This window comes from Sarcophilus harrisii, chromosome 1 (genome assembly GCF_902635505.1).
Source record: "Sarcophilus harrisii chromosome 1, mSarHar1.11, whole genome shotgun sequence".
Taxonomy (NCBI): Eukaryota; Metazoa; Chordata; class Mammalia; order Dasyuromorphia; family Dasyuridae; genus Sarcophilus; species Sarcophilus harrisii.
In genome coordinates, this window is record NC_045426.1 from 365,596,220 (window position 1) to 365,615,892 (window position 19,673).

A 19,673-nucleotide genomic window follows, 5' to 3' on the forward strand; every position below is an offset into this window, starting at 1 on the left:
TTCCCTTCCCCCTCTCCCCCAGATGGCCCACCCCTCAAATACACAATACTAGCCCAGACTCTGCTAACAATTTGGGTCAGTGCACTGTTTAAACTCCTAAGTGGAATCACTAATCTCCATTAATCTGACTATAAAGATGAGGCCTAATGCTTCCTACAAAAGCCTAGGAGTTGTTAATGCACACTTCTTCAGTGGACTATATTAAAATGCACCAGTTCCCATGACTGACTGATTCTTTGGGTTTGATCACATAGAATTAGTCCCTCCTGGTAAATTCTTCATTGTCCCTAGGTCTTTGTTTCCAGGAGTAGAATTTAAGGAATTCAGCTTTTAGCCTTTTGGACAGTTCCCTAATATCCAAACCAATTTACATTGCAATAATTTCTTTGCTAACTGGCCCCAAGACAGTGACAGAATACATTAAAGGATGACCTAGTCCCTATCACAGCAGCCCCAGCATCATCATTGGATAACAGATTCAGATCTGGAAAATCCCTTAGTAGTTATCTAGTCCAATTCCTTATCCCCCATTTTTACAGAAGAGGATATCAAGACTCCTAGAAAGAGTAAGTGATTTGTCCAGGGTTTTGCAGGTGGTCAGACCTGGGATTCAGGCTGAAGTTCTCTGACTCCAGATCCAAAGGTTATGCCCCTATCCACAGTGCCTTTCATTGACAGAAGAGGCAGGAAGCATACCCGAGGACATCTATGTTAAGCTCAAAGTCCTGGTTATAGGGATCACAGTTGGCATCACTTGGTCTTGAATTTATAATCCAATACAGGAAAAAGTAGGCTGTCTAAATTTGGAAAATGTGTTTGCATAGCTATGGCAAGAGCATACTGGGGACACAGTCCTGAGGTTCCAAAAAGTGGTAGGTATGTCCAACTCATTGTGGATTCAGCTCACTAATATCTCTTTCGGAAGTCATGAAATAAGACTTTGTCTCATTGCATTCATCTGGGAAATGGATGCCTTCTCAAAGATTTAGGCTCTAAAGCTTTTGAGAAGTGTTGTGGAAAAATCCACTTGAAAAACTTAAGACAGCCTGGTCTTATGGGTATATCATGAATTTGGGGATGGAAACTTTCAGTTCTATTCCTGAGTGATATAGTTGTATCTTTAAAACACTCAGTAGAGATGGAAAACAGATGTTGGCCTTTGACAAAGTGGCATAAATTAGTGAAACTGAACGTTGGTATTCCTCCACTTCCCCCGTTTTCTGCCCTTCTCTTTCTAATTAGTGCTTCATACCAACAAGTTCCCATGCCCTCAGAAAGACCTGTGCATTAACCCCACCTCTTAGATTGTCTCTCCATGAAACACTGCCCTTCCTTCTTCTCCATTCAAAACTTACTCCTCTTATGTTTCATATCTCCAGGCTCTCTGCTCTCTGTAAGGTGTGTCCAGAAATCAAGAAGATCTGGGTTTACATCCTCCCTTTCATACTTAAAATTTTTTGATCCTGAGGAAGTCACTAAATCTCTTGGAACCTATTTCCTTATTTTTAAAGTAGGGGACAATAATGTTTCTTGACTTTCACTTGGTTGCTAGAAGAATCGAATGAGATAATATAAGAACATAAATGATATATAGAAAATTCACAAACTTTAAAATGCTACAAAATGTTAATTATTATCACTATTATTAATCTGATAGCCTAATCTATATGTACAATAGTATTAATGCCAAATCCTTAACCACACCAGGGGGTGGCAATGAAGGTTAATTAATAAGGAAATTAACTAGAAAGAATCTTCCTAAAATAAAGGGGTTTGGTCCAAATCATAATCTGAAAAAGAAAAACACAATTAATCCACAATTCAGGGGCAGGGTTGGGCAGTCCGAGCAGTAGCAGGAAAGGATTTTATAGAAGTCCAAGAATATTCACTACAAAGAAGACAGAAGGCATCAGGACTTGTGTCAAAATGAGCAAAAAGTCTAAGGTGTTAGACTCGAGCTTGTTCTTCCTTCATTCTGATGAGTTTGAATTCTACTTTTGGCATGTCCTCTACTCTTACAGAGGCAATATGCCATAGCAGATAGCGCACTAGACTTGGGATCAGGAAGCCAGGTTCAAATCTTATCTTAGATGTTTACTGGTTATATGAACCTGAGAAATTCATTTATATTTTCTATATCCCAATTTTCTCATCTATAAAATGAGGCAACTGAACTTGATGGCTTCTGAGATCCCTTTAAGATCTAAACATTATGATCTACATCAGGAAAATGGCAACTTGTCTCTACCAGAAACAGTTTTCTTAATGTTGTCAGTGAGTTCTCTTGCACAGACATTGCCATCAGTCTACATGGCAAATTTCTGTCCTTCCAGTAACATTAGTGTGTTATAAGAAGGTGCTTCAATGCCTTCACCAACAGAATCTAATTGTTTTCAAGAAGGGACTTACTAAAAACAATTTTCATCAAGAAGGGACCTACTTCCTTCACTTTTCCTCAAATTAAAGATCTTCAAGAGAGGTAAAAGAGGACAGTTAGGAAAAGGGTTTCCTGATAATAGAAGATACAAGAGATACTGACAAGCACTAGAGCAGGAGGGAGGGAAAGAGCCTGACATGGAGAAGTGGCTCAGAGCTAGCACTTGCATGCCTTCCTATTCATTGATTTAGTGTATGATAGCAAAACAGCCATGTCATCAGTTCTGTTCCCCCACCCATTCTCAAAAGAAAGACCAAGATCAGTTAGGGAAGGATGACTGTAGTGGCAAATTTTAAAATTGATTATTCTTTCATGGTCTCTCATTTAATTGGATGAACACTCCATTTCACCCAAAGTCCAGTGAAAGATTTCAGACACTATGGTAAGCAGATAGTAGGAAAAAGTTGGGATCAGAGGAGTCTTGTGAATCTTATAGTAACATTGTATTTCTGGGTGACTGCCCAGAACCACAATTAGCACAGAGTAAATAGAGCTTTGCCTCAGAATTCCAACATCTGAAGGTGAAGATTTCCTCCCTAGAATGGAATATTTCCTCCCTGTGAAGATCACCATTCCTATGCCTTATCTCCTCATCCTTTCTGGTCCATGGAGCAATACAGCAACTACTCCTAAACCATATAAAGATACCTCTCTTGCAGGGTCCTTGTCTCTAACTCCTTTGACAACTCTCTTTCCTGACACAATTGCAATTATAGTCTAATTCTGTTATGTATTGTTGCCACCAGATCCCCCTATACCTCAGTTTAATCCCCAGACAAAAACAATCCAAAATATGATATTGTGACTCTGCTTCTGTAAAACTAGCTGACACTGAAAATTAACTGATAATCATAGCATTGTAGAGAGCCAAATTAATTTACAGAACATGCTTTTTGAGACCAATTAACTATCAGTCAACAAATATTTATAAAGATTTAACCATGTGGTAGGCACTGGATTAAATGTTAAAGATCCAAAGAACGTCAAAAACATAGTCCCTTCCCCAAGGAGCTCATCCTCTACTAAAGGAGACCACATGCAAATGACTATGCATATGCAAAATACAAAGATGTAATTGCTTTTGCAGCCCAAATTAGTTGATTCCTTACTTTCCATTTCATTTGATACCTTGTAAACATTATCATTGATATCATCACAGTCACAATAACTTGCACATAAAGAATATTTTCATTTAATCTCATTTGATCTTTACATTGAAACAGTCATTATTATCCCCATTTTACAAATGAGAAGACTATAGATCAGAAAGTAGCTTGTCCAGATTCATAAAGCTAGTTTGTGGCAGTCTCAGGATCAAAAATCAGATCTTCCATCTAGTCTACTACTCTACATTACCAAGTTGTGGTACAGTCCTAGATAATTATACCAGATAGCCTTTATGAATATTAGGAGACATCAGAATCAGAAGCTCTTCAGAGATCCAAAATCATCTTCAGTCAGAGAGAAAAAGAGTAATGACAATTTGTTAGCCTAAAGAGCCAGATGAAATTCATACTTACACTTCATACAACTGACAATCAACTTTAGCCATCTAAAGTACAATATTTAATTTCAGCCGATTTAAAGATTTCCATTGAGTTTGGTATTTGCTGAGAGTGGTGCAATCATCATTTGTGAAATGTGTGGAAATATATCAATTCTAATTGTGTAAAGCTAACTTGTCTTTCATCCCATAGTATCCAGTGGCTATATATCCAGTGAAAGAGACAAGTTTAGTTTTGCCAAAAAAAAAAAAAAAAAAAATCATTGTCTCTTATGGAAACCTTTAATGCAAACTGTTTAGCAAGAGATGCTGCATTTTTCATTATCCTGTCCACATTCCTTAGAAAAATGTTACATTGGCTCCCTGGGCAGATCTGTGATTAAGGACAATATTCATCTTGTCTATAACATCACCCAGGCACAACGAGGAATAAGAATATGTATTAGACCATAATGGGGAATAAAGGTGTGATAAGGGGCATGGAGGAGACAGCTTACTGAGAATCTTGACCATTGAGCTAAGAAGTCTAGATATGATCCTTTGAGTGATAGAGAACCATTTTAGGTTCTTGATCAGGGAAGTCACAGACATAGAAACTATAAAATTTTACAATGTTTAACTTCAAAGGTCAAGTGCAGGGCTTCTTAAATTTTTTCCACTTTCGAACCCTTTTCACACAAGAAATTTTTACATGACTGAATATATGTATATAAAATAAGTATACAAATCAAACATTTACTGATAATATTTTGAGATTCCCATATTCAGTTATGTGACCCTTTGGTCTAGTGAAGGGGGTAAAGAAAATGTTTTTTAAAAACCTTATAGAAGGGGGCGGAGCCAAGATGGCGGAGAAGGCACACGCCACTTTCTAAGCTCTTCTTTTACCCTCTTTATCAATATTTTATCAAGCCTCAAAAATAGTCTTGACTGCTACAATTCGTAAAGATAAGAAGTAGAACAACTCACCAGCCGAAGAAAATCTGCAGTCTCACCAAAAAAGGTTGGTTCCGGGGCCAGGGGGGAGATCAGCGTAGACTGGGAGAGAAATTAGGTTCTGAGGAGAGCCTCAAACCAAAAGTGAAAGCACAGATCTCAGCACAAACCCGCAGCCCCAACCCACAGTACGGGGCTTTTCCTTGGGGCAGTTGTGATCCTGCACGGCAGGAGGGCACAGCCCGGGTTAGCCTCTAATCTGCGCAGTGGGGGGCTCAGCTTGGGGCCATAGAGCTTTCCCAGGGTTGATTTGTCGGGCAGAGACGCTGGGGCAGAGTTCCGGGCAGAGTTCTGGTAAAATCGGGCGGTCTGCGGTCAGCTGCTAATACTCAAAGTCCCACAAGAGGCTCTGGCCTGGGGCAGTGACACTTTCACCCCTTGGTCTCTAGCCGAGGGCAATCGCTAACCCACACAGCCCAACTGGGCACTTCGATAGCTCGGCCAGTGCTGAATCCACTTCCTGTTGGGAGAAGGGAAAACTCTCACTCAGAGCACTCCCATACCTCAGAACCGGAAACCGGTTTACATCTCTCCTGTTCTGCAGAGGAAGCTGGTAACCCCCTTGCCTAGGAGATATACCCTAAAGGCTTTAAAACATGAATAAAAAGATGAAAAGAACGATCCACAGCTTCTATGCAGAAAAAGAGCAGATCAGCAAACCTCAAGAGACCTCAAACAGCAAACATGGACCAGATTGTCCTCCTTTACATGATGCTCTCATAGAAGAGACCATTAAAAATCTCAAAAGAGAGTTAGAAGATAAATGGGGAAAGGAAAAAGAAGCCTTACAAGAGAGCAACAACTTCCTGAAATACGAATTGGAAAAGATAAAAAAATTCCCAGGAAATGCAGGGAAACAAAATTTGTGAATTGGAAAAAATAAAAAAATCTCAGGAAAGTAAGAATTGTGAATTGGAAAAAATAAAGAATTCACTAGAAAGTAGGATTTGTGAATTGGAAAAGACAAAGAACTCGCAAGAAAGTAGGATCTGTGAACTGGAAAAAGAAAATAATTCACTAAAAAAAAAAATGAGTGAAATGGAAAAAAATTCCACAGACCAAAACAATACATTTAAAAACTCAATTGGACATATACAGAAAGAAGTAAAAAAAGCAAATGAAGAAAATAATTCTTTAAAAATTAGAACTGAACAAATAGAAACTAATGATGCATTGAGACAGCAAGAATCAGTCAAGCAAAACCAAAAAAATGACAAACTGGAAAAAACCATGAATTATCTACTTGCAAAAACGACAGACTTGGAAAATAGATCTAGGAGAGATAATCTGAGGATTATTGGACTTTCCGAAAACTATGATGAAAAAAAGAGCCTAGATACTATTTTACAAGAAATCATCAAAGAGAACTGCCCAGATGTAATAGAATCAGAAGGTAAAATAGGCATTGAAAGAATTCATCGAACACCTTCTGAAAGAAACCCTAAAATAAAAACCCCAAGGAATATTGTGGCCAAATTTCAGAACTATCAGATTAAGGAAAAAATTTTACAAGCAGCCAAAAAAAAAAAAAAACAAAAACAAAAACAAAAAACCTTATAGAAGGGGCAGGTAGATGGTGAAATGGATAGCGTGCCAGCCTTGAAATCAGGAGAACCTGAGTTCAAATTTGACTTCAGACACTTAATACTTCCTAACTATGTGACCCTGGGCAAGTCACTTAATCCCAATTGCCTCAGGAAAAAAACAATTTATATAAGATTAATCATTAGGGTTTATATGAATCTTTATGGTCTTTATGGTCCCCACTTCTTTATCCTAGAATCAATTTAATATTACCATAGAACTCACAGTAAAGAGATCTGGATTCTATTTCTACCATTACCTTAGATAAATCAAGAAGAAATGAAGGATTTTAAATTTCATTGTGAGAAGATTAAATCAGATGATTCTCAGGATCCTTCCAGCTTTGAAATTCTATGATCTAATTTCTATAATAGTCCTAAAGCCATAATAGGATCTTCATAATATATACTGTGTCCACTGGAACACTGCTCTGTAATTAACAAATTTCCTATTATCGTACACCACTTCCTCTCATGCTCTTTCCATCTTTAGAGCACTCACTAAATCTTGTCTCCCTCACAGCAACACAGCTTCCTTCACTACCTTCATAGTAGTAGCTGCATTTTGACTCATACCCCTAGAATTACCCGTGTGTGTGTGTAATATTCTCTCTAAAATGTAATCTTCTCTGTTGAGGTTTTCACGGGATCTCTGGAGGCAGCCTTTGTTTCAGTTCAGTAATCACTACATAAGTACAGCCAGGGGTTAAAATCCAAATCCTTTATTGTCTCCTTCAAAGTCTTGTCTCCTTCATCTGGGGTTCGGCTAGTTTTTCTGGAGGCCTTCCCGATTTTGATTTCAGTGGAGAAGAGTAGGAGGAGAGCCTGCCACCACTTCTCTGTCTTTCCTAGTTCTGATTCTGGCTGAGCTTGTCCGAGCTTATATGGTCTCTTACCAAAGGTGTGAATCTTGTGGAACTATAGTAAGTACTAAGTACATGTACTGAACTAGAGAACTGTTAATTAAGCACCATGTTAAACAACCACTGTTTCCTCAATTCCACTTAGTACCTTGTCTCAAGTTCTGGCCCATAACATCTCCTTGTAGGATTAAATCAATCATACTGAACCATGCTAAATCAGATAACTATTGTCTCTGCCAATTCTGCTGATTTAGTACTTTGTAAGAATCCTTTGTTTCAAGCTCAGAGTTCTGGCCCATAAACGTGTGTGTTTTAGAAAGTAGCAGAAAGTCAGAATATTTTTTATTTCCCATTATCACTTACAGACTCTCCCTCTTCCTCACTCAACAATATCTCTTTGAGTTCCATGTTATACAAATTTGCATCTAATCTAGATTCTGTTGGCTAATGATCCCTAGGCAATTCTCTCTCCTTTAGGATATTTCAACATACACGGTAAATTCCCCAAAATAATCCTAACTTCTCAGTTCTCAATCTATTCAAATCCCATGACATACTCTTCCACTCCAGCTCAGCTATGCTCAGGAATGATCATACTTTGATCTTACCATTAATCACAAATAAATCATCTCTACATTCAAAAAATCTGAAATTCTTTTTATCTGATCTTACCTTTTTCAATTCTTCCTAAGTCTTACTCCTCCTTAAACCTGTTCTTCATTCTCAACCTAACCTCCATTCCTTTCTTCCTTCTCAATTTCAACCAACCAGTTCAACTGTACATTGTCCTTTTCAATCCATTCCCTTGTTCTTTTACCCTGCTGCCAATCATGCCTTGCCAAATCCCAACATTGAATCTATTGTACCATTCTAGCTCACTAAATGAAATTATGAAACAGAGTTCATTGGATCTCTCACAAATTTATGCTGCTAATCTTAATTTGTCCCTTACTTCAGCAAAATAATTCTACTATCTTTCCTAAATCACTCTCTTTACCACTCACCATAGCAATTATTCCAAACCTTTTTGTTTCCTCTAGCTTTTCAGAATACTACTTCACAAACATTCTCAGTTAAGGCCTCATTTTGCATTTTTTTTTAAGTTGAAAACATTCACTAAGACTTCCCTCTTCTCTACTTTTTTTTCATTTGGTAAGACTTACTTGTCTACTTTTTTTTCATCCCACATCCTTCTACAGAAGCATCTTGTAGGACAATGGATAGAGTTCTGGATGTGGAGTCAGGAAGATCTGAATTCAAATCCAACCTCAGATACTTGCTAGCTGTATGACCCTGACCAAGTCACTTCATTTTGTTTCCTAAATAATAATATCACCATCTTGCAGGATTATAGTGAGGATCAAGTGAGATATTTATTAAAAAGCACCTAGCAGATACAGGTACTAAGATGACTTATTCCTTCTGACATCATCATCCACTATCGCCAACATCTCTAATACTACAGTATTAGTGCTAGGTAGTGCAGTAGATAGAATGCTGGCCCTGAAGGCAAGAAGACCTGAATTCAAATCCCACCCCAGACACTTATTATCTATGTTATCTTGACTCAATTTCCTCAGTTGTAAAGAGGGAATAGTAATAGGACCTATTCCCAGTGTCGTTGTGAGGTTAAAATTAGATTTTTGTAGTGCTGACACTAAACCACATTGTAAATACAATATAAATTCTGATTGTGATTTTGCCATATGATGCTCATGGTAATGCTCAGAGATGATCCTTCCACTTGTCAAGGCCAGTGTTTTTACCAGTCTCTTTGATTGCATGCCCCACCACCCCTACTTCCTAATCTTCAATCTCTCTCTACTAAATCCTTCCCTTTTGCCCAGGAACTTGCTGAAGTTTCTTCTAACTTTTAAAAAAAGAAAAGAAAATCCTTACTAGATTCTATCAAGTTCTCCAACTATCACCTTACATTTTCCATCTTCTTCTTAGCAAAACTCCTTGAAAGTCTATTATACATCTACTCTTTATTTTGTACATGTCATTTTTATATTCACGGTCTTTTCCCCATTAGAACATTAAGGTCCTCGAAGACAAGCACTGGTTTGCTGGTAGTGACAGTGTTCTTTTTGTGGTGGTGGTGGTGTTGTTATTTCAACATACACCTGGCTCAGCATAGTGCCTGACACATTATAATGACATTGCAAACTTGTTGATTGGTTGGTAATTAATAACTAAATATTAATAATTTTTAATTGCCCAGTTATTCCTTTTAACATAACTTTGTCTAGTGATTTTAAATAACTGGGTTCAGGTTGCGTCTATGGATGATAGAGCATTGGAGGGAAGTACAAATGAAAAATGTTTATGGAAAGCCCAAGGTAAGGCTCAGAGGCACGGTCTGCACTTAACTCAGCACCATTGTGTCCAGGTATTAAAAATTGTTGGTAACTTCTCACCAGGGATTTCCCAGCAATGAGTGATCTTTACTCCTCAGAGCTGCTCTCATGGGTCCTCCGAAGGCTGAGTTAAGGATTCTCCAGGTAGAAAAGTCATCAGAGATTCTATGCTTCCTTTCAGTTGATTTTCCCTTGGGGGAACCCAGGTCTAAGAAGAAAACACTATGGGAAATGGACAGAAAGCAGAGCCATCCAGTTGTCAAACAATTTCTGGGACCAGGAACTTACACCTATTTTCATGTCTCCCCCATCCACTAGAGTTCCCTAGCTCCAAGGGGGGAAAGGGAGTATCCCTGACTCCCAGCCTATCTCAAGCAAGAGAGAACCTGGAGAAGAGGGGCTCCCTTTGTTAAAAAAGCATTGGCCTTTCAGCCATTCATCATGCATCTAAGAGCGCTTATTAATGCCCTGTCAATTGCTTATAGTGAAGGCAGCCTGTCAGCTGCCCTCCCAGTTAGCTGTGTGCAAACACTGGTGATTAAGCGCCAGATTTAACATCCTCATGAATATTTAAGAGGCTGTTTTTGAAAGTTTCCTGTCCTTTTACACTAATAGCCCCATTAAAACCTGTTTACAAGCCAGTCATGAGAGTAACTGCATGCACTTAAAACACAAGAGTGTTCCCCCAAGAGGAGCCCTCCAACCACGTGAAGATGGCAGCTGATCAATACAATGCTTAAAGTAAGACTGTCTGCCTGCCCCCAGTGGAACCAGGACCCCAGAGGCAGACATAAAGAGCTGGCAAGAACCCAACTTGTTAATTAGACCAGCAAAGGGGAACTGGGGGTGGGGGTGAACCCCAGACATTGGCCTGTCCTCCTCACTGTCCGAGCCGACCCTTGCTCCCACTGACTTTTTAGAAATTGGTCAGGAGATGTCAACAAGAACTAAATGAAGCCATTTGCAAATGTTCAACCTTCAAGTTCCTACTCTCCTCTCTCTTCTTGCTCCCATACTCCATCACTGACACACCTGTTCTGTAGCCTATTCTCTGAAGGTCTATCTATCAAATAGGTATTTTGAGGTGTGGATGATAAGATCATGAGTAATAAACACTCTTAAGATTATCCATTGTTAATAAAAGGAAACTCCAGAAGTAACGAAAAAAAAATTTTCAGATCTCATAATAAAGCTTTAATGATTGGCATTGGGACAATCTGGAGTTGAAGAGGGGTAACATGTTTGATGAAGCGGGGTAGGGGTGGATGGGGGAAGGAGGAGGGGGTGAGAGGGCAGGATGAATATTGGACTTTCCTGTTAACCTTTACATCATGTCATGTAGTGAGCTGCTTAATGGAGGCCATGAGGCTTTATGGAGAAGGTGGAATTGAGGGACTGGGTATAATGCAAAGTACAAAGATGGAAATATACAGGATATATTTGGGGAACAATCCATTTTGACTAGAGGAAAGAGTATTTATCAGCACAGAATATGGGGTAACTGATGAGTTTGAAAAAGTTAGACCAATATTTATCAGGATCTTACAGGAAGTAAATTCTCTTTAGATAGGGTAACAGACTAGATGACCACTGAAGTGCCTTCTAACTCTGAGATTCAATGATGCAATGAAAAAGGAATAGTTTGAATTAAGGTTGAGAAGGCATGTCAAATTATAAAGAGGGCCTTAAATGACAACCTAATAAACTTAATCATTTGGTAGACAATAGAAAACTACTGAAGGTTTGTGAGTAGAAAAGTTAAACAAGATAAGAGATTATAAAAATATTCATTATTTAATACTAAAGCTACTTGCCTATTGGATTGGGATACTCAAAATGGGAAGTCCTCAAAGGAAAGGACAACGGTTTCCTCCTTTATTTTCAATACATAAAAGCATTCAATTGATTTTTGGTCACCCAGAATTTTATTTTGAAATAAAATATATGAGGTAGTAGTCATTTCAATATTAGGAAAACTATCAACATAATTGATCATATCAATAGCAAAACCAAAATAAATCATATGATTATCTTAATAGATGGGAAATAGTTTTAGCCAAATGTGGGATCCATTCCTAATTAAAAACATTAGATAATTTCCCTTAAAATGATAAGTAGTATGTATCTAAAATCATCAGGAAGCAATATCTGTAAACTAAAAACCTTCCTAATAAGATCAGTGGTGAAGCAAGAATGTCTTTTTTATCACTATTAAATATTGTACTAAAAATGTTGGTTTTAACAATGAGAGAAGAAAAAGAAAATGAAGGCATTGAGACAGGCAATAAGGAAACAAAACTATTATTCTTTGTAGATGATATAATGATATGCTTAGAGAATCCTAGAGAATCAAACAAAAAACTACTTGGAATAATTAACAATTTTAGCAAAGTTGCAGGATACAAAATAAACTCACAAAAAATCATCAGCATTTCAATATATTACCAATAAAAGCCCAGCAGTAAAGGATGGAAAGAGAAATGCTATTAAAAATAACTGTAGACAATATAAAATATTTCAGAGTCTACCTACCAAGAAAAATCCAGGAACTTATATGAACACTGGGTATAGACTGACATCTTACATCATATACCAATACCAAGAAGTCAAAATGTGTATATGGTTTAGACATAAAGGGTAATACCATAAGCAAATTAGGAAAGTAAGAATAATTTACCTGTCAGGTCTAGGGAGAAGAGAAAAATTTATAATCAAACAAGAGATAGAGAGCATTATGAAATGTAAAATGGATCATTTTGATTATATTAAATAAAAAGGTGTTTGCGCAAATCAAATCTATGCAACCAAGATTACAAGGAAAGCAAAATCTGGGAAACAATCTTTATAGCATGTCTCTAATAAAGACCTCATTTCTCAAATATGTGGAGAACTGATTCAAATTTTTAAGAATGCAAGTCATTCCCTAACAGGTAAATGGTCAAATGATATGAACAGGAAGTTTTCAGATAAAGAAATCAAACCTATCTATATTCATATGAAGAAGTGCTCTAAATCATTATTAATTGGAAAAATGTAAATTAAAACAACTCTGAGATACTACCTCATACCTATTAGATTGACTAATATGACAGAAAAGGAAAATGATAATGTTGGAGAGGATGTGGGAAAAAAGTTGTGATCTGATCCAACCATTCTGGAGAGTAGTTCAGGATTATGCCCAGAAAACTATAAAACTGCACATTCTTTGATCCAACAATATCACTGCTAAGTCTGTATCCCAAAGAGATCACTAAAATGGGAAAAGGACTTATACGTACAAAAATGTTTTAGCAGCTTTTTGTGGTGGCAAAGAATTGGTAATTCAGAGGGTGACCATTAATTAGGAGAACGGTTGAACAAGTAGTGGTGTATGAATGTAATAGAATACTATTGTGTTAGAAGAAATGACAACTAGATGTATATCAGAAAACCTGGAAAGATTTATATGAACTGATGCAAAGTGAAGTGGGCAAAACCAAGAGAAATTATACAGAGTTTCAACAATATTGTGCAATAATTAACTATGAATGGCTTAGCTCTTCTCAGCAATAAATACAATGATCCAAGACAATTCCAAAGAACTCATGATAGAAAGTATCATTCACATCCACACCACTTTCACTTTATTTTTTCAAATTTTTTAAATATGTTTGTTTCTTCTTTCATAACACAACTAATATAAAATATATTTTATATGATTATACATGCATAACCTCTATTAAATTGATGACCATCTTAGAGAGAGGGACAAGAGAGTAGAGAAAAAGAGAGGGAAATAATTTGGAACTCAAAAATTTTTAATGAATTTTTAAAATTGTCTTTCCATGAGATGGAAGAAATACTTTAAAAATATATACTCTGTATATATAAGGACCTTCTAGTCTGAATTCTGGGCTTTCTACAATGTTTAGATTTCTCAAATAATCTTTCTGAGTGACATTTCATTATGCCTATTTAGACAGAGCTGAAATGTCAAGAAATCAATGAGGATTTTATTTTGTAAACAATCTGATTATACGATCCATACAATCAAGTCACATATTACTCTTATAATTCATTGGATCCAAGATCCCATCAATACATGTACTCTCTCCAACCATATACTTTATATGCCACTCATACCTTCTCAACTGGTATGACCCTTGTGCATTCCATCCCTTAAATTTTCTATTAAGCATCTACTCCCTATACTGTTTAACATACTTAAAATGTAATACATTCAGAATGCATAAAATAAATATTGACAATTGGAAGTGAGTTTTTTTTGAGGTAATCTGTTGTATGTATAATGATGATATAATGATGCAGAGGAGAATTTTGGGAAGATGGTAGAATACAGCCAGAAATGATGTGACACCTAAATTCCCACATAAATAATATAAAATAATACTTCAGAGAAAACTTTGAGCAGAAAAATTAATTTAAAGCTAGAGTAAAGTAGTGGTCCTCCTAAAACAACGTCAGGGGGGGAAAACCCCTATCTCCTTAGGTGGTGTTTTAATCTAATTGAAATGCAGATACCTTTGGGCAGATACTGACAAATCCAGGAACAACAAGCCTTCTGGGTAGCTGTTTAGGCTGCAGCCTCAGCTTCAGGAGCTTTCACCTCATCTCCAGCATGGGAGTCTGACAGCTAGCTGATCAGAGTAAAATGGCAGCACCCTCTACAGGTACTGAACACTGGGCTGTGGACAAGGAGAAACAAGTGCATGCTGGATGAGTGTGATCATAAAGGGTGGGGATCTTGCTGACTTGTGACTTGGAAGCCTTGGTTTTGGTTCCAGGTCAAGAGGACTTCAGGAGGGAGCCTAGAGAACAAGAACATCTGAGGTGACAACACTGCAGGAGGCCCTGGTCATGACTAAGGAACAGTGACTAATACCTGAGATCAGGCCCCCAAACAGAGCTGAGAAAACAACAGCACAAAGAACTCTGAAGTCTGAGATAATGTCTGCTACACCTTGGGAGTAGAACTCCATTTTAACACAAAATCCACAGACAAGAAATAAGCCACTTTTTAAAATAAATGAATAAAAATAATAGCTAAGCAAAGAAGAAAGATCCCAATCAAAAATAACTATAGTGATAGAGAAGATCTGGATTCAAGCTCAAAAGAAGATGATGTTTTAACTTCAGAGAAAAAAGCAAAATGATCACAAAATCAAAAAGAGTTTTTAAAAGAACTTTAAAAAAACTTTAAAAATCAAATAAGAGAGGTTGAGGAAAACAGAAAAATAAGAGTAATGCAAGAAAATGAAGAAAATTATGAAAAGAAAGTCAATTATTTAGGAGGGAAAGAGATTCAAAAACTTACAGAAGAAAATAATTTCTTTAAAAAATAGAATTGGGCCAGGGGAAACTAATGACTTCATAAAACACCAAAAAAAATTTTTTTAAATCAAAAGAATGAAAAAAATAAAAAAGAATCCAAAATATCCCATTAGAAAAACAACTGACCTGGAAAACAAATCAAGGAGAGACAGTATAAGAATTGTTGGAGTACCTGGAAGTTATGATTAAAAAAAAAAGTTTAAATGCTAAACTTCAAGAGATTTTAATGCTTTAGAATGAGAGGGTAAAATAGAAATCAAAAATAGAAAGAGATCCCAAAATGAAAACTCACAGGAATATCAAAACTAAGTTTCAAAGTCCCCAGGTCAAAGGGAAAATAGTACAGACAACAGACTGGGGAAGGGGAACAATTTAAATACTGTGCAGCTACAGTCAGAATAACACAAGATTTAACAGCTTCTACACTAAAAGATCTAAGGTCATGAGACAATCTATCTCAAAGAGCAAAGGAGCTGAATTTACAAACAAGAATAATTTATTCAAAAAAGCTACTATTATTCTGGGGGGTAGAGGGATGGATCTTTAATGAGCTAAAGGATTTTGGAATATTTGTGAAGAAAATACCAGAATTAAATGGAAAATTTGACTTATTGGACTCAGGAGAATTGTAATAACGTAAACAATAAGACCAATTATAAAAAACTTAATAAGGTAAAAATCTTTACCTTTTTGTGGAAAAATATTATCTGTAACACTTAAGACTATTAGCATTACTTGGGTAGTTTTTAAAAAAAATACATAGAAGGCTTTAGGGTTGGAGTATAATGGGATGACCCTAAAAAATTAAATTGGGGAGGGAGAGGTTAAATGGAGCAATTATCTATCAAAATGAGGGTTGAATGGAAAATCTGCTAAAGTAAAGGTTAGAGGGAGTGGAGATCTGGGAGTATTAGAACATTATTCTCAGCAAGACTGGATTAAAGAAGGAATAACATTTACATCTGTAAGAATATTAAAGTCTTCTTAAATTAAAAAGAATTAGGAAGATGAGGAGATAAGATAAGGAAGAGGTTCTCTGAAGGGTATGCACATTAAAGAAAAGGAGGATAAGGAGAGAGGATAAGTGAAGAATTCTTAGAAGGGGTTCAGTTTAGGGAGAGAGTGGTTAGAAAGAGAGAGAAGAATAAACAGTAACCAAAAAAACAAACAAACAAACAAAAAAATACACAACCAATAATTGTAACTTTGAATGTGAATAAGACAAATTCACCCATAAAATGGAAACAAAAAACAAAATGGATTAAAAATTATAATCTGATAATACACTGTTTACAAGAAACACATTTTTTAAAAAATAAGAGATACACATATAGTAAATTTTATTATGCTTCAACTGATGAAAAAATAAAAATCAAGGATAGCAATCATGATCAAAGACAAAATTAAAGCTAAAATAGGTTTAATTAAAAGAAATAAACAGGTAAGCTACATTATGATAAAAAGTACCATAGATAATGAAATAATACCAATTTAACACCAAAATAATACCAATAAATAATACCAAACTTAGATGCACCAAATGCTATAGCATCCATATTTTTTTAAAGAAAAGCTAAATGACTTCCAGGTGGAAATATACTACAAAATTATAATTGTGAGAGACTTCAATCTTCTCCTATCAGAACTAGATAAATCTAATTTTTTTTACTTTATTAAAGCTTTTTATTTTCAAAAACATACGTACAGATAGTTTTTCAACATTGACCCTTGCAAATTTCACCCTCTTTTCGCCATCCCCTCCCCTCCATGGCAAGTAATCCAATATTTGTTAAACATGTGCAATTCTTGTATACATATTTCTTCAATTATTATGCTGCACAATAAAAAACAGATAAAAAAGGGGAAAATGAGAAAGAAAACAAAATGCAAGCAAACAGCAACAAAAAGAGTGAAAATGCTATGTTGTGAACCATACTCAGTTCCCACAGTCCTCTTTCTGGGTATAGATGGCTTTCTTCATCATAACACCATTGGAACTGGCCTTAATCAGCTCATTGTAGAAGAGAGCTATGTCTATCAGAACTGATCATCATATAAACTTGCTGTTGCCATGTACAATGATCTCCTGGTTTTGCTCATTTCACTTAACATCAGATCATGTAAGTCTGTCCAGGCCTCTCTGAAATCTTCTGCTGATTGTTTCTTATAGAACAATAATTTTCCATAGCATTCATATACCATAATTTATTCAGCCATTCTCCAATTGATGGGCATCCACTCAGTTTCCAGTTTCTTGCCATTACAAAAAGGGCTGCCACAAACATTTTTGCACTTGTGGGTCCTTTTTCCTCCTTTATGAACTCATTGGGATACAAGCCCAGTAGAAACACTGCTGGATCAAAGGGTATGCACAGTTTGATAGTCCTTTAGGCAGAGTTCCATATTGCTCTCCAGAATGTTTGAATCAGTTCACAACTCCACCAACAAGGTATTATTGTCCTAGTTTTCCCACAGACCTTCCAACATTCATCGTTGTCTTTTCCTCTCATCTTAGCCAATCTGAGAGATGTGTAATAAAACCTCAGAGTTGTCTTGATTTGCATTTCTCGGATCAATAGTGGATAAATCTAATTTAAAAAAAAAAACAAGAAAGAGGTCAAGGAGAGCAATAAAATTTTAGATGAACTAGATATGATAGATATCTGCAGAGAATTGAATGGGAATATAAAGGTATACACTTTTTTCAGGAAAATGTTATTTTTATAAAATTAACCACATATTAGGGTATTAAAACTTTACAATTTAATGTAAAAAAAAAAAAAGCAAAAAATATTAAATGCAGCCTTTTAAATCGCAATGTAATAAAAGTATATTTAAGAATACGCCATGGAAACACAGGTTAAAATTAAGGAGACTAAATTAAATTAAATGGAGACATAACCTTAAGGAATGAGTGGGTTAAAAAAAAACAAGTCATAGAAACAATATATAATTTTATTAAAGATAATGATAATAATGAAACAACATATCAAAACCTATGGAATGCAGCAAAAATAGTAATCAAAGGAAAATTTATATATCTGAAAGCTTACACCAATAAAATAGAAAAATAATAAACCAATAAATCAGGAATATAAAAAAAGAAAACTAGAAAAAGAACAAATGTTAAAGTCCTACTTAAACACCAAATTGAAAATCCTAAAAATTAAAGCTGAGAATAATAAAACTGAATGTAAGAAAATCATTGAATTAATAAAAATAGAAATTGGTTTGGGGAGGAAAAATAAAATAGATAAATCTTTGATTGATATGATCAAAGAGAGAAGAAAACAAAATTACTAATATAAAAATTGAAAAGTACTAATATATTTCTAATGAAGATTAAATCAAAATAACTATTAGACAAATCATAATTTTCCTAATTATTTGCCAATAAATGTAATAATTTCAGTGAAATGGAAGAATATTTACAAAAAGATAAATTGCCTAGATTAATAGAAGATAAAATAGATTATCTAAATAAATCTATTTTAGAAAAGGAAATTGAAAAGGCATAAATTAGCTTTTTAAGAAAAAATATCAAGACCAGATGAACTTGCAAGTGAATTCTATCAAATATTTAAATATCAATTCCAATATTAAATAAATTATTTGAAATAATAAGCAAAGAGTCCTACCAAACTCCTTTTATGAAACAAATATTATGCTGATATCTAAACACAGAGGGAGTAAAAATAGAGAAAGAAAATTATCAACAATTTCATTAATGAATATGAATGAAAAATTCCAAATAAAATGGAAACTACAACAATGTATCACAAAAATTAGAAATAGTGGCCAAGTTGGATTTATGCCCCAAATGCAAGGATGGTTAACAGAAGGAAAACTATTAACCTAACGATAATATCTATAGCAAAAGTAATAAAAATCATGATTTTTATCAATATATGTCCAAAAAAGTATTCATTCCTATTAAAAAATACTAGAGAACATGGGAATAAATGAAATTTTCCTCAAAATGATAAGAAGTATCTACCCCAAACCATCAGCAAGCATTATTTATAATGGGGATTAACTAGAAGCCTTCCTAATGATTGAATGAAACAAGGCTGCCCATTTCCCCAGTATTATACACTGTTATATTAGAAATGGTAGCAATAGCAAAAAGGGAAGAAAAAAAATTGAAGGAATCAAAATGCCAATGAGATAATAAAACAATCTCTTTTTTCAGATATTATGATGCTATACTTGGAAAATCGTAGAGATTCAGCTAAAAAGTTATTTGAAACAATAATTTTCTCAGAGTAGCAAAATATAAAATAAACCCATATAAATCATTAGGATTCCTATATATCACCAACAAAATCCTACAAGAAAAGATGATGAAAATAGCCCATTTAAAATAACTGTAAACAGTATAAAATACCTGAAAGTATAGCTGTCAAGACAAACACAGTAACAACATGAATATAATTGTAAAACATTGTTATATAAATAAATTAAAATTTAAATAATGAAAAAATATTCATTTTTCATGGGTAGGCAGAGCTACTATAATAAAAAAAAAATCTCAGTTCTACCTAAACTAATCTACTTATTTAATTCCATCCCAATTAAACTACCAAAGAGCTACTTTAC